We start from the raw sequence: 14,505 nt of genomic DNA on the forward strand, positions 1-14,505 counted from the left end.
TTTTTCAAGGCCCTATTCAATAAAATATTTCAGCAATTACTACATACACTCGGTTAACTGGCTTAGGTCCACCGAGGCCTAAAAATAGCATGTTTACAGACCTGCGGGTTCTTTTCTCCTGACTGTGAGGCTTCGCAGGCCCAGCCAAGCAGCCCTGGAGGTGGAAGACAGAGCTGGGCCTGGAGACTTGTCGGCAGAGACGTTTCTAGTGAATTCCATGCTGCCAGAAGGGCGGATGCAGGCGGTGCCTGGGATCTCCTAGTCCACCAACCCGCTGTTTGTTGAGAAAGCGTTCTCATCCTAATGTCGCCTTCCTTCTGAACTTGAGCCATGACAGGACCATGGCTAGAGCCCCCCATCACGAAGGGCCACAGCCCTTCATGAAAGAAAATGGTAGGTGGACGGTCACGGGACACAGGACGGTCACCTTCTCTGAAGCACAGGGCACCCTCCTCCCCGAAAATGCGGGAGCAATCAAAGGAATCCATTTCTGAAGTTTCAAACCAGTACACGATGCCACAGTGCTTCCTTAACAGACCCCAAGTTGTGAAAAAGGCATGGGTTTCACCACCAGCAAAGAAATGATGACATGTACCGTGGTTTAAAAAATGTGTAGGACAGGATGCTAATCACTGCCGTTTTCCGTTTATTAATTCTCCTGAATTGGAGGAGTGTTCAATTTTAGCCATGAGGTGCCTTAGTGCAGCTCAGAGAGAACATGGTCATTCTATGGGAAGTATTTTGGGGCCGGACTCCTGCGCTGGACTTACAGTTGCATTTCAAGAGTTCGGGAGTTGAAGGGAGTGGGCAGGGTGAGCAAATACCCCTACACAAGGGGGCTGGAAGGAAGGTGCTCCAGCCTGGGGGGCTCTGCCTGATGCATTCGCCTGTCCTGGCACAGACACTTTGAAAGAGGACCGTGCCCTAAGGTAGAGATGGGCCGGCAGCGCCGGAGGTCACTTTAGCCCTCCTGGAGGGGAGGGTGTGGGCATCGAGTTGCAAAGAACACGCTGGCCTGACGCACGCTTCCTTTGGCCGCCACTGTGTTGTTTAACGTTTTAAAATATAAATCGCGGGAGTTCCCTGTTGGTCCAGTGGTCAGGACTCAGCGCTCTCACTGCCGGATCCCTGGTCGGGGAACTAAGATCCCGCAAGCCGAGCAGCGTGGCCATAAAGTGCCATAAAATGAAATAAAAGAAAAGAAAATTCACTTGATTAGTCAGCTCTGCTCGTTTATGCTGCAGTAACACCCCCCCCCCCCGGCCCCCATCTCAGCGGCCTCTAGGAATAACACGGCACACGTCGGCAGCCCCTCCCGGCGCTGTTCCACATCATACTTTCTTCGTTCGGGGACCCCTGGCCGGAGGATCAGTCCCCAACTCACACGGCGAGGGAAGAGGAAGACATAGCCAAGCCACACCTTGGCTCTCAGGGTTCTGCTGGAATGTGGCGATGCCACATCAAGTCACAGCCCGCTGGCTGAAGCCACGCCCGAGGGAGAGGATGGGACGCATGATCCTCTGACAGAGGACAGAGAACAATCAGGGATAAAGAAGATCCAATACCACCTCTGGACAAAGGATGCCACCTTGCACGTGCCACATCTCACCGGCGGTCCACCCCACTCAGAGACAATGCTTCTGTGGTCCAAGGTGGCGCTGGGGTTTGCAGACTCTGGGCTAATAAATGCAGGGCTGTTGATTGCCTCAGTCTGGCTAAGTTTAAAAACAGCCATTAACAAGTCCATTTCTTTTTATCTTAAGAATATTTAAGACTAGTGGATGTTCTGACCCCAAGATGTTTGGAAACAAGAAAGAAACCATTTCAACTGTCAAAGCTTTGCTTTGTCTTTGTGGCCGTGTCTTTCTCGGTTCTTCTGGAGGTAAATTCACCCACTTGTGCATTCATTATGCAGTGACTGAACAGACCTATGTGGAGTCCTTTTGCCCCCATGTGATGGGTACAGGATGGACAGCAGAGAATAACTCAAGGATCATCTCCCCATCAGAAAGTCAGAATGAGGACTCGGGGTCAAACACCTTCCTCCGCCCCGGGGAAGGTCCCACCCCCACCCCCACCCCTGAGCAAAAGGCAAATGCTTGGGAGCAGGAGCTAAAAGTTCCGGGTAGAAAATCTCAGTGTGACCAACCATGTGCTCAGGGGATGGGCCATGAGCCATCTCAGAGTGAGGTGACCTTGGTGACGTCCCCTTCTGCTGCCCCGGCTGGGGACAGGGAGAGTGCCAACCTGCGCACCCTTCGGCACAGCTCAGCGGGGTGTCCCATACACAGTTGTCAACTGAATAAAGGAACCGACATTCAGGACCCTCCCAACCGCACCTCAATCTCCAGACCAGCCTTCCCTCCAACCACTCCGCCACTTGCTGGCGCCCAGGGTCTCTGAGTTCTTTGCTCACAGCCCCTGAGCTGAGCGAGCCGCAGTCTTTCTTGTCTCTGACCTGCGTTCAGGGTGCACCGATTTTCTGGAAGTTTCTCTCAACCTCATCTTTGCCTCTCCCGGTACAACTCAAACCTCCCAGACCCAGGTCCAGCCAAAACCTTTGCAAGGCTCTCCTGGCCACATTAACCTAAAGCGATGGAATTAGGAACTGGAGATTTACAGTCATTCTGAACATTACTGTAGTGATTTTGAAAAGGAGCGATGGGCTTCTCCCACTGCCTGGAATTTGGTAACTGTGGGATCCCTTGATTTTTCACCCTTTTACTCGATGTCCCAGGTGGACCATAGGCTTCATCACAGCAGGAGTCTTACCTCCCGAGCAGCTGAGCCCTGCACTGGCCCCAGTCCCTCAGCTGGCCAGCAGGAGGCGTTCAATCCACGCAGGTGTGACGTGTTTCCAGCTGCCTCTCTGCTCCTTTGTAATTCACGGGACAGGCACGGGTCCTTCTGACACTGCCTGGGATAACCCAGTATCACAGGGGAGGAAATGTCCTTAACCGCAATTGGGTACAGATCTTTTAAAAGAACTGCAAAAGTTTCAAATTAACAGAAGACAGACACCATTCATCTCCAAGTGCTCCAGGCAGCAAAAGGGGGAATCTGAGGACAGAAACACACTTGAATCTGTAAGTATTTAAGGAGTAACCACCCCACATCAGGGTGCCAGGCTCTGAGCTGCCCACTATCCAGAAGACCTCAACTTAGTGGACAAGAGACAAGTTTCTCCACACTGCTTTGAAAACATAAGCTCTTATTGAGCAAAAATCAAAAGATTGAAATGGGTCGCTTGTAGTATTCAGTGAACTCAACACAATTGCTGACATGGATTATCTGCTTTCTAAAATTTCAAAAAATTGTCTCAGAGTAAAAGGAGATATTCAATTTATTTTGTCTTCATCCTTAGCTCAATCTAATATTTCTAAAATTCACTTCCAGAAGCCAGACAAAGATAAATATATGATATCATTTATATGTGGAATCTAAAAAAAACAAACCAAAAAAAAACCCCAAAAAAGATACAAATGAACTTCTTTCCAAAACAGGAAAACACACAGACATAGAAAACAAATTTATGGTTACCGAAGGGCAAAGGGGGGTGGGGGAGGGATAAATTAGGAGGTTGGGATTAACAGATACACACTATTATATATAAAATAGATAACCAACAAGGACCTACTGTATAGCACAGGGAACTATACTTAATATTTGAACAAGAAAGAAACCATTTCAACTGTCAAAGCTTTGCTTTGTCTTTGTGGCCGTGTCTTTCTCGGCCACAAAGGGAAAAGAATCTGAAAAAGAATATATATATATATATATATGTATAACTGAATCATTGCGCTGTACACCTGAAACTAACACGATATTGTAAAGCAACTATACAACAATAAAATTTTTTTTAAAAATTCACTTCCCATCCTTTTGAAACGGAATATGTGCTTTATAATGAAACACTACATTTTATCATAAAGTTAGCAAGGGATCTTGGCTAAGTTTTTTCCCAAAGAAGCTGGCTCTTTTTCAGGACAATGCACTCAGCATGTTTTAGAGACACAAACCAGAGCACGTGTCTTCCACCAGGCACACAGCTATTGGAGGGAGATGGGAGAAACTTTCACCTCGTTTCTTTACCACTAATTTCTAAGAATGAGTTTGTGAAAATTTAAAGTGTCAGAGAAAATATATGCACGAATCCTGTAATTAGGTCATTACTTAATAAAAGCCTGTCTAGTAACAGACAGGTGAATGCATTTCATGTCTAAACAATAAAATGACAAATCAATTTTTTTTCTGGGGGAGTTAGAAAGTTTTATTCCAAAAGCATCTTGTTTGCAACATGTCTAAAGCAAAACAAACATGCTGTGGAGACAAAGACATTTCCGGAATTCAAAAATTTTAAATTGCTGTGAAGAATTATTGCCAACACTGGCACATTACTTAGAGCTGCTAGTTAAAATTTTTGAAAGCTAAACATGTTTAAATCCAAATTGTGACCCCCTAGGACCCAGTCTCCTGACGTCTAAAATGTGACGTATAATTTCATGGGAGAAAAAATACTTATGGTAAAGTTAAGCCCAATACTGAAAAATATCTTCTACATTTGTGAATTTTTTATGAGAAAATAATTCAAGAGAAGAACATGTATACTGTTTTCAACTGGTGGATCATGAAAATAAAACATGGGTTCAATGGGTTAGTATAAATTTGGGGAATAATGATCAACCACAGTGAAGGGATGAACTATTCATAGAATACTTTTTCTGACTGTGAGTCACACTTAGAATTTCTTCACCCATTCAAGTACATGTATTTATTTCCACCATATATGTATGCGTTTATATTATGCATACACAATGGAAATAAATATATGCATTTATATTTCACATTTAAAACTTTAATGCATTTGAATTGATTTGTGTATAAACTGTGAGATATAGGAAATCTGATTTAGTTTTTCCAAATAATTAGTCATTCAATCCAATATTTCTCTGACTACTGTGATTGTGACATACTACATTTTTACAAACGCTTGAGTATGTTTCTAAAGTTTCTTTCTGTATTGATAATTAGTCTGTCCATTCTTCAACCAGAAAAATACCATTTTAATTATTAGATTGTACATTGGTATGTCTAATGTCTGGTAAGGGGGGCGGTTCCTCTCCAAAGTTTTATATTACTTTACAAGAAACAAATTATCTTGTATGTTTCAGTAAAGGTATTGTTCCAGGTAAATCTTAGAATAATTTTGTCAAGGTCAAAAAAAGACCCAATAGAGTTCTATAAATTCAAATGTATTAAATTATATTACATTTTTAGATCCTATAGATTAATTCTATTACATTGTATTAAATATATATAAGAATTAATGTGAGTCTTCCCACCCCGAAGAATGTTATGTCTCTTCACTTATTCAAGAATTTTATATCTTGGGACTTCCCTGGCGATCCAGTGGTTAAGACTCCATGTTTCCAATGTTCCAACACAGGAGGTGCAGGTTCTATCCCTGGTTGGGGAACTAAGATCCCGCATGACGCGAGGTGGGCCAAAAAAAAAAAAAAGAATTTTATGTCTTGAAGTAAAGTGCTAGTAGTGACTTGACAGTGATTCTGCATATTCTGTTTATTGCTAGTATCTTTATTTTTTTAACTGAAAATATGTAGATGATTTTTTAACTTTACTGCTGTTGCTGCTATGTCAGAAAGATATTGATCTCTGTGTATTGGATTGCTAACCAACCACTCAGTTTGAGTTTGTCATTAATTAGAATAGTTTTAATAAGTTGATTCCCTTGGGCTTTTCAGGCAGACAGTCAAATTGCCTGTAAAAAGAGATAACATTGTCTCCTACTTTGCAATTTGCGGCTTCGTGTTTTTTTCATCTTATTTCATTGTCTAACATTTTCAAATCAATGATTAACCATAACAGTGATTGTAGGCATTTTTCTTGTTCTTGATTTTAATGGGAGTGCCCATATTTTTTCACTGCTAAATAAATTTACCTGCTTATTTCCAATAGGTTGTTAGATTTTTAAGAAAATGACATTCTATTTCTAGTTCTAGAAGCTTTTTTTTTAATTCAGAAGTGAATATTATCAAACACCTTTTTTATATTTATCAAAAAATCATAAAGCCTTTCTACTTTGACCTATTTATTCATTCAAGAATTATAGAACAAGGACTTCCCTGGTGGTGCAGTGGTTAAAATCCACCTGCTAGTGCAGGGGAGAGGGGTTCAAGCCCTGGTCCGGGAAGATCCCACATGCCACGGAGTAACTAAGCCTGTCGGCCACAACTACTGAGCCTGCGCTCTAGAGCCCATGAGCCACAACTACTGAGCCTGCATGCTGCAACTACTGAAGCTCACACACCTAGAGACCATGCTCCGCAACAAGAGAAGCCACTGCAATGAGAAGCCCGTGCACCACAACGAAGAGTAGCTCCCGCTCGCCACAACTAGAGAAAGCCCGTGCACAGCAACGAAGACCCAATGCAGACAAAGAAAAAAAAAAAAGAATTGTAGAACAACTTAATTTATGTTAAATCATTCTTACATTCCAGCAATAAAATATACTTAGACATGGTGGATTATTACTGGAATAGACCACTAGACAATAATATTTTATTAAAGTTTTTGCATCTGTGAGACTCATATGTAGTTTAAATAGTGAGATTTGTTCCTTACGGATTTCATGACAATGATTTGTAAAATTATCTTGTGACAGCAATGTTATTGAAGACAGATTTTTGATAACTTTTAACATTTCAAGAGTTCTTTCCTGGCTTTCTATTTCTTATCGAATCCATTTGAGTTATCTGCATCTTTCTAGCAAAACATCAGTTTTCACACTTATATAGCATAAAGTTGTGTTGCTATCAATTTCTGTTTTGTAGTTCTAAATAGTTGTTGCCTTTTTTAAGCTCTGTTGTTTGGTCACTGAAGAGTCATTAAAGTTATATATTTGTTCTGAACTGTATAATCTGACAATGTAAAATGACACCCCTGTGCTCCATTCAATCCTCTTCTTCTCGATGGTGAGTCAGCATTCTATCAGGATAAAAGAGCCACTGTGAGCGTTATGAGAATGAGGGACTTATTTTAGGACCCAGGGCTGACAGGTGTGGGAGAGGCTCGGGCAGTGAAGGTCTGTGAAGGGGGAGGGAGGATCTGAGAAGCCGTTACTCACCAGCTCATCTGAAGCTGGTGGACATACGGGGGGCTTGCAGGTCTCACTTCCAAAGTGAAACCACAAAGGGCGAGCCCTTGGTGAGGGCCAGGGATACTTCTGCCTCAAGGGAGGCGCTGCCTCTGGGTCCAGCCATCTGTGCAGGTCTACAACCAACTGCCTGGTGGTGGCCTGGGGACACAGTTTCTCAGCAGGACCAGCAGTCAGGAGCTCGAGTTGGACCCAGAGCCAAAATTTAGCAACATATAAACATGATGATACATCAGGTCAAATTTGGGTTAATTACAATAGAAGGTTTAACATTTGAAATCAATCTACCTAGTTTACCACATTAGCATAGAAAGAAGAAAAAGCATATGATCATCTAGATAGATTCAGGGAAAAAAAAGCACTTTATGAGATTTAACACCCATTCATGATTATAAAAAAAAAAAAAAAACTAAACGCTTGAAAACCAGGAATATAATGAGCCATCTTTAATCTAATAAGAAACATCAACCAAAACCTTGAAGTAAACCACTTAATGATAAAATATTGAAACTCCCCCCATAAAATCAGGAATGAGAAAAGGATGTCCATTGTCACACATTCATCATTATATGGTAGGTCTTCTGTTTGTGACAAGCCAAGCAAAAAAAGGCAAATGAATTATAAAGAAATAAATAAAACTCAGTATCTGCTGAGGGCATCATTGTGTACATAGATAAGCCAAAGCAATCTACAAAGTATTGAAATTAATAATCAAATGGGGCAGAGTGACTGAAGACAAAACCAACACGCACACAAAAATCAACTGTATTGGGGCTTCCCTGGTGGCGCAGTGGTTGAGAATCCGCCTGCCAATGCAGGGGACACGGGTTCGGGCCCTGGTCTGGGAAGATCCCACATGCCGCGGAGCGGCTGGGCCCGTGAGCCACAACTACTGAGCCTGCGTGTATGGAGCCTGTGCTCCGCAACAAGAGAGGCCGCGATAGTGAGAGGTCCGCGCACCGCGATGAAGAGTGGCCCCCGCTCGCCGCAACTAGAGAAAGCCCTCGCACAGAAACGAAGACCCAACACAGCCAAAAATAAATAAATAAATAAATAAAATAAACCCAAAAGTTTAAAAAAAAAAAGAGTCTGCAGAACTGAACGTCCTTGCTCTTATACTGAGGTTTAAAAAAAAAAAAAATCAATTGTATTTCTATACACCAGCGATAAAGAAGCAGAATAAGAATTTTTAAAAATGTATCATTGACAATAACATAAAAATAAAATACCTAGGAGTAGATGTATCAGAATATGTGCAGGAATTTTACATTGAAAATGATGAAGCATTTTTGGGGGAAACTAAAGCAGACCTGTGTGAGTGGAAAGGTACATCATTTCCATAGACGGGGAAAACCAATATGCTAAGGATGCCAGTCATCTCAAATTGATCTGCGGGTTGAATCCAACCCTAAGTAAAATTCCAGCATGTCTACTATTGTGAAACTTGGCGAGCTGATTCCTAAATGCGTATGGAAATGCATAACGCTGAAGCAGCAAGAAAATCTTGACTCAGAACAAAGCTGGAGTCCTTCTCTGCTTAGTTTCTTCCTTTAACTTTCAATCTGCTAATATCAGATTTTGTGGGCATGACTCTCATGAATAGTGCTCACTTACATTTTCAGAACTTTCTGGAAGTTTTCTTTCTGATTCTGGGTTGTTACACCATTTATATTTTTTATTCTAGTTGATAAATAATTGCTTGCTTCTGTCTTCTTGTTCTTTGGATTTATCTTCTACGTCTTTGTTCTTCCTCCTTACCTTAAAATTTTTTTTTTCTTGATGGTATGGAGGAGGGGCTTTATATTTTGAAGTTAGATATCCTGACTTTTAATTCTGGAAATGGTTATATTGTTGCTTTTTAATATAAACTCATGAGCTAGCCTTCCCTAATTCTCAGAGTAAAGATCTAAATGTTACTTTTTGATTTACTTTCTGTTGCTCCATCCCACCCAATCCCCCAAGTACACACATGCACACATACACACACGGACACATGCACACCTTTGCACACACATACACATACACAAACACACACCACACTGATTTTCATCCTATCTTCTCCCGTCCATGTCTCCACATGTTAAATATAATCTGGCGTCTTATATCCACTCATTTACTTTCACCATTTTTCACTTTCTAAAACTTCTCTATTGAGAATAAACTCATTATTTACATTCCAAGAGTCCTGTGCTCACTACATCACGTCTGCAATTTTCTCGTTCTCAGGCCCCAGCTTTGGCTGTATGTCCCAACCAGCGGGAGCCCATCTTCCTGTAACTCACTTCAGTGTCCTGCACTGAGAAAGCCTGAGTATTTACTACACATTGGTAAAGTGCATTATGGGGGTGGTTTTGGCTCTTCCATTGGCTAAAAATTAAAGTGGGACCAACTTAAAATGACATGAAATAATAGAAAGAATAAATTTATGGACGCATTGTTTTTAATTTTAAAGAAAAACATTTTTAAAGAAAAATAATTACGGGGGACTTGTCCTTCCAGACATCAAACAACACTGTAAGAGTATAGTCTTCCAAGAATCTTGTATCTAGTAAATTAATAAGCAAAGTAGAGAACGCCAAAACAGACCCTGGTAGATTCGGAATCTAGGAAATGAAAAGAAGTGATATTTCAAAAACCTGAGGAAAAGATGAAATATTGGCCTTCCGCAGGAAAAAAAAGATACCAACAAAGCCCTGAGGCAGCGGGTTCTCAAACCTCAAATACTTTGATCTCAGACTTCCAGGCTCCAGAATTGTGAGAGCATGAACTTCTGCTGTTCAAGCCACCCCGTATGTGGTATTTTGCAAGGGCAGCCCCAGCTGACTAAGAGAGTGAGTCCTACCTATTATCCCACCGCTGGTCCCGGGAGCTTCAGTCCTGCCTGAATCAGACATTTGTGCAAACCACACATCTGTTTACGTGTGTACTGACTCATTAACAACTCCCTGTGAATGGGGCCTCCGCTGACTCAGCAAAGAAGGCTCTCAACAGATGACAGTTACATAGAGACGACTCATTAATTCTCCCTCAAGTATAAAGGCTCAAACCTGAAATATACAAAGAAATCCCGGTGGGTTCTTCAGTTCTCTGATTCCCAAACATGTCTCGATTGATTTTTTAAAAGATACTCAGCGAATTCAGGTGGCGTTGGCCTGCTTTACATCTGTAACGGTGATTTTCATCCTTTTTGGAAATGTTAAATGCCATGTTGCTTGATTTTTAATCACTTCCCCCAACTTGTTCAATTTTAAGCGGCCTCATAGTACTACCATGAAATGAGTTTAAATTCTTCTGAAGAGATTTCTATGACCTTCCTAAAGATAATTTCTGATAACCCCAAGTCAAAAACACAAGAATGGGGAAATTCCCTGGCAGTTCAGTGGTTAGGACTTGGCACTTTCACTGCTGTGGCCCGGGTTCGATCACTGATTGGGGAACTAAGATCCCACAAGCTGTATGGCCCCCCAAAAAAACAAAACACAGGAATGGGAAAAGGGTAAGCAACTGGGATTGGAAATTGTGACACTCAGCTGGGACTATTTATATAACCATGTTATAGAAAAATTCTTAGGTCTTTCCTGCAATCATTTTGAACCTTAGCAAACAGGCGCAGGTCATTTGTGGTTTGATCTTTACAAAATTGCTGGAGGATTCTCAAGACTGTCCAGGGGTCACCTCCTCCGAGAAGACTTCCCTGAACTTCCTGGGGTGTAGGAACATCCCTCCCCCCCTAACTCTGGAGCTCCCACAGCACCCTGAGGCTACCTTAACTCCACCATCACCACCTGGCAGCCTCCCCCTTCTGACTGTGGGTTCAGGCTTCCTGGTCCTCACATCCCCAGGGCCCACTGCAGGCCCGGCCCCAGCAGGTGCTCGATGAATATGAAGGATGGAATAATCCACCGTGAAAGGAAGAGTGACACAGGTGGGGTTTTGAGAGCAGGAATCTGCCATCCTAACTGTTGGCGCCCCTCTGGTCCGACCCCAAGTACGTGGCAGCAGGCGGAAACCCAGTAAGCCTGTGTGATTGATGACAGCCCCCCAGTGGGGATGGGGGGGTGAAGGAAGCAGAGCAGGTGCAGGCCCTGTGCCCTGTGCCCCTGGCTCTTCCCTCCGAAGCGCCCCTGCTTCTCCGGGCTGCCTGCACCACCCTTAGCTCAGCCTCTGCACAATTCCCGAAGCCTCAGATCTGCCCAGGACTGTTATAAACTCTTTTTATGAATTACTCTCCATTAAAGTTTGGTGTTATTTTAAGGACTTCCCTGGCGGTCCAGTGGTTAAGACTCTGTGCTTCCACCGTAGGGGGCATGGGTTTGATCCCTGGTTGGGGAGCTAAGATCCCGCGTGCTGTGCAGCGTGGCCAAAAAAAAAAGTAAGCTTAGTATTTTTTTTTTTTTTTTTTTTGCGTATATGTCATCTTTTCAAGATCTGAATTCTCCAGTGGAACTCTGGTGTGTCTAGGGGACATGTGTGGCTTATCTGATCCACAGGGACAGCACCCTTGTCTCTGGCTGGGCCGTTTGGAAACTCTATAGAGACAGGAGTTAACATGCGCAGGACTGAGGAGTCCCCTTATTCAACACGCAGGTGAATTTTGTCCTGTCAGGATTCAAGCGCTTTCTACCCTGTAGAAAGGATGATTCCAAATATCCGAGGGCATCAATTGGCAGATTCATCTATATATATCTATTCTGCAGATTCTCCTTTGAGCTCATTGTAACGTCTCAGTAGTTCTCTCATTAATAAAAGCCCTGAGTTAAAAAACAAAAAACAAAAAAAAGATCTGAATTCTCTAAGAAGAGTAGGACCCTTGCTTGTGAAGTTTGCTGGGATGGTTAATTTTATGTGTCAACTTGGCAAGGCCACAGTGCCCAGTTGTTTGGTCAAACATGAATCTAGGTGCTCCTGGGAAGGTATTTTGTAGGTGTCATTAACATTTACAATCAGTTGACTTGAAGTAAACATTCCTCTTGGTAATGTGGGTGGGCCTCATCCAATCAGTTGAAGGTCTTAAGAGCAAAAACTGGTTCTCCAGAGAATAAGGAAGCCTGCCTCAAGGCAGCAACACCAGCTCCTGTCTGCGTTTCTAGCCTGCCCTTCCTTCTGGCCTGCCCGATGGAGCTCAGACTTCTCAGCCCCATGATTGCATAAGCTTATTTGTTCAAATAAATCTTTTTGTATCTATTTCTCTGTGTGTGTGTGTCTGTCCGTCTGTCTGTCTATCTATCCATCCAACCATCCTAGTGGTTCTATTTCTCTGCAAAACTTTGACTGATACAGGTACATATTTTAAATATAATGCAGGTTTCCAAACAAGTGCACCTGTACAAGGCATAGACGTTCTGGTGGAGCTGTCTGGTTGACCTTCTCTCTCAATTGAATAAAATGTACTGGAAAATTGCTTTACTTTCTGCTTTTCTTATACCTCAGAAACCTGGCTGAGATTAAATCAAATTGCTAGTAGGTAACTGATGCTTCTTGGCTACATGTTATAAAAAGTTTTGACAGACAATATTAAGCTATGACTTTTAACTTTTTATTGCTTATGCATATGACATCGTGGCTACAACTTTCATTACTAAATCCTGTAGTTTTATGGGGAAAAGTAATATCCTTCCACTGTTATTGGAGAGGGGTCTGCAGACCTGGGGATAAAGTCACTCTCTGAGAGGGAATCTAGGCAGAGTCATGAAAAGCAGAGGGGACCAGCTGTGAGTAGATACTTCAGATCCAACATGCTTAAATCTGAAGCTTCAGCACTGTTCACAACAGCCAGGACACGGACACAACCTAAGTGTCCATCGACAGAGGAGTGGGTAAAGAAGATGTAGCACATATATACAGTGGAATATTACTCAGCCATAAAAAAGAATGAAATACTGCCGTTTGCAGCAACATGGGTGGACCTAGAGATTATCACATTAAGTGAAGTAAGTCAGACAGAGGAAGACAAATATCATATGATATCACTTATATGTGGAATCTAAAAAAAATGATACAAATGAACTTATTTACAAAACAGAAACAGACTCACAGACATAGAAAACAAATTTATGGTGATGAAAGGAGGAGGGGAGGGATAAATTAGGAGTTTGGGATTAGCAGATACAAACTACTACATATAAAATAGATAACAACAAGGTCCTACTGTATAGCGCAGGGAACTATATTCAATATCTTGTAATGAACTATAATGGAAATGAATCTGAAAAAATTTATATATACATACATATACATATATATGAATCACTGTGCTATACACCAGGACCTACTGTGTAGCACAGGGAACTCTACTCAATATCTTATGATAACTTATAATGGAAAAGAATCTGAAAAAGAATATATGTATAACTGAATCACTTTGCTGTACACTTGAAACATAACATTGTAAATTAACTATACTTCAAAAAAAAATCTGAAGCGCTGCTCCTCCCCAGAAAGCCCCCATTCCTTTAGCCCCCATCTTTGCTAACAATGGCACTTCCATCTTTCCAGTTGCTCAGATCAAAAACCTTGGAGTCATCCTTTCTTCCTCTCCTTCTGTTTCACTCTGGCTCTTACTTCCCTGTGCACCCAGGACCCACCCCCTTTCAGCATCCCTGCTGCGAGCACCTCAGTCCCAGCCACCATCACCTCTGCCTTGAGTTCAGCTATAACAGCCTTGTTACATACAGACTGAATCTGTGCATCCCCCCAAATTCATATGTTGAAAACCTGAGGCCCAAAGTGATCCTATTAGGAGGTGGGACCTGTGGAGATGTTTAGGTCATAAAGGCGGAGCCTTCATGAATGGGGCCAGGGCCCTTAAAAGAGGTGCCGGAGAGCTCCCTGGCCCTTTCTGCCATTGGAGGATGGGGGAAGTCTATGACACAGAAGAGGACTGTCAGCCGACCACGTTGGTACCCTGATCTCGGACTTCCAGGCTCCAGACTGTGAGCAGTAAATTTCTGCGTTTATAAGCCACCCCAGTGGTGGCATGTTCGTACAGCAGCTGGCCCAGCTCCCTCTGCCCTCCCCCCCTCCTCTCCCCAGCTCTGGAGCCTCTGGCCACGTTGGCTTCCTTGCTCTTCCCAAGCCCTCCAGGCTCCCACCTTAGATCTTTGCCCCTCCCTCCGCCCACAACCCTCCTCCATATATTCCCTTGGCTCCTTCCCTCCCCTCCTTCTCAGCCAAGCCTGCCTTGGTAGCCTTGGTCAGTACGCCCTTCTCTCCTCCGCACTCCTGATGCCCCCAATCCTGCCCTAGTCTGTCATTCTTTTCCCTACAGCACTGTGCAACTCCCAGCGTGCTGTAGAATTCACTTCTTTACTGTGTTTATTGTTTCTGTTCTG

This window comes from Balaenoptera physalus, assembly GCF_965194825.1.
Source record: "Balaenoptera physalus genome assembly, chromosome: 3".
Lineage (NCBI taxonomy): Eukaryota > Metazoa > Chordata > Mammalia > Artiodactyla > Balaenopteridae > Balaenoptera > Balaenoptera physalus.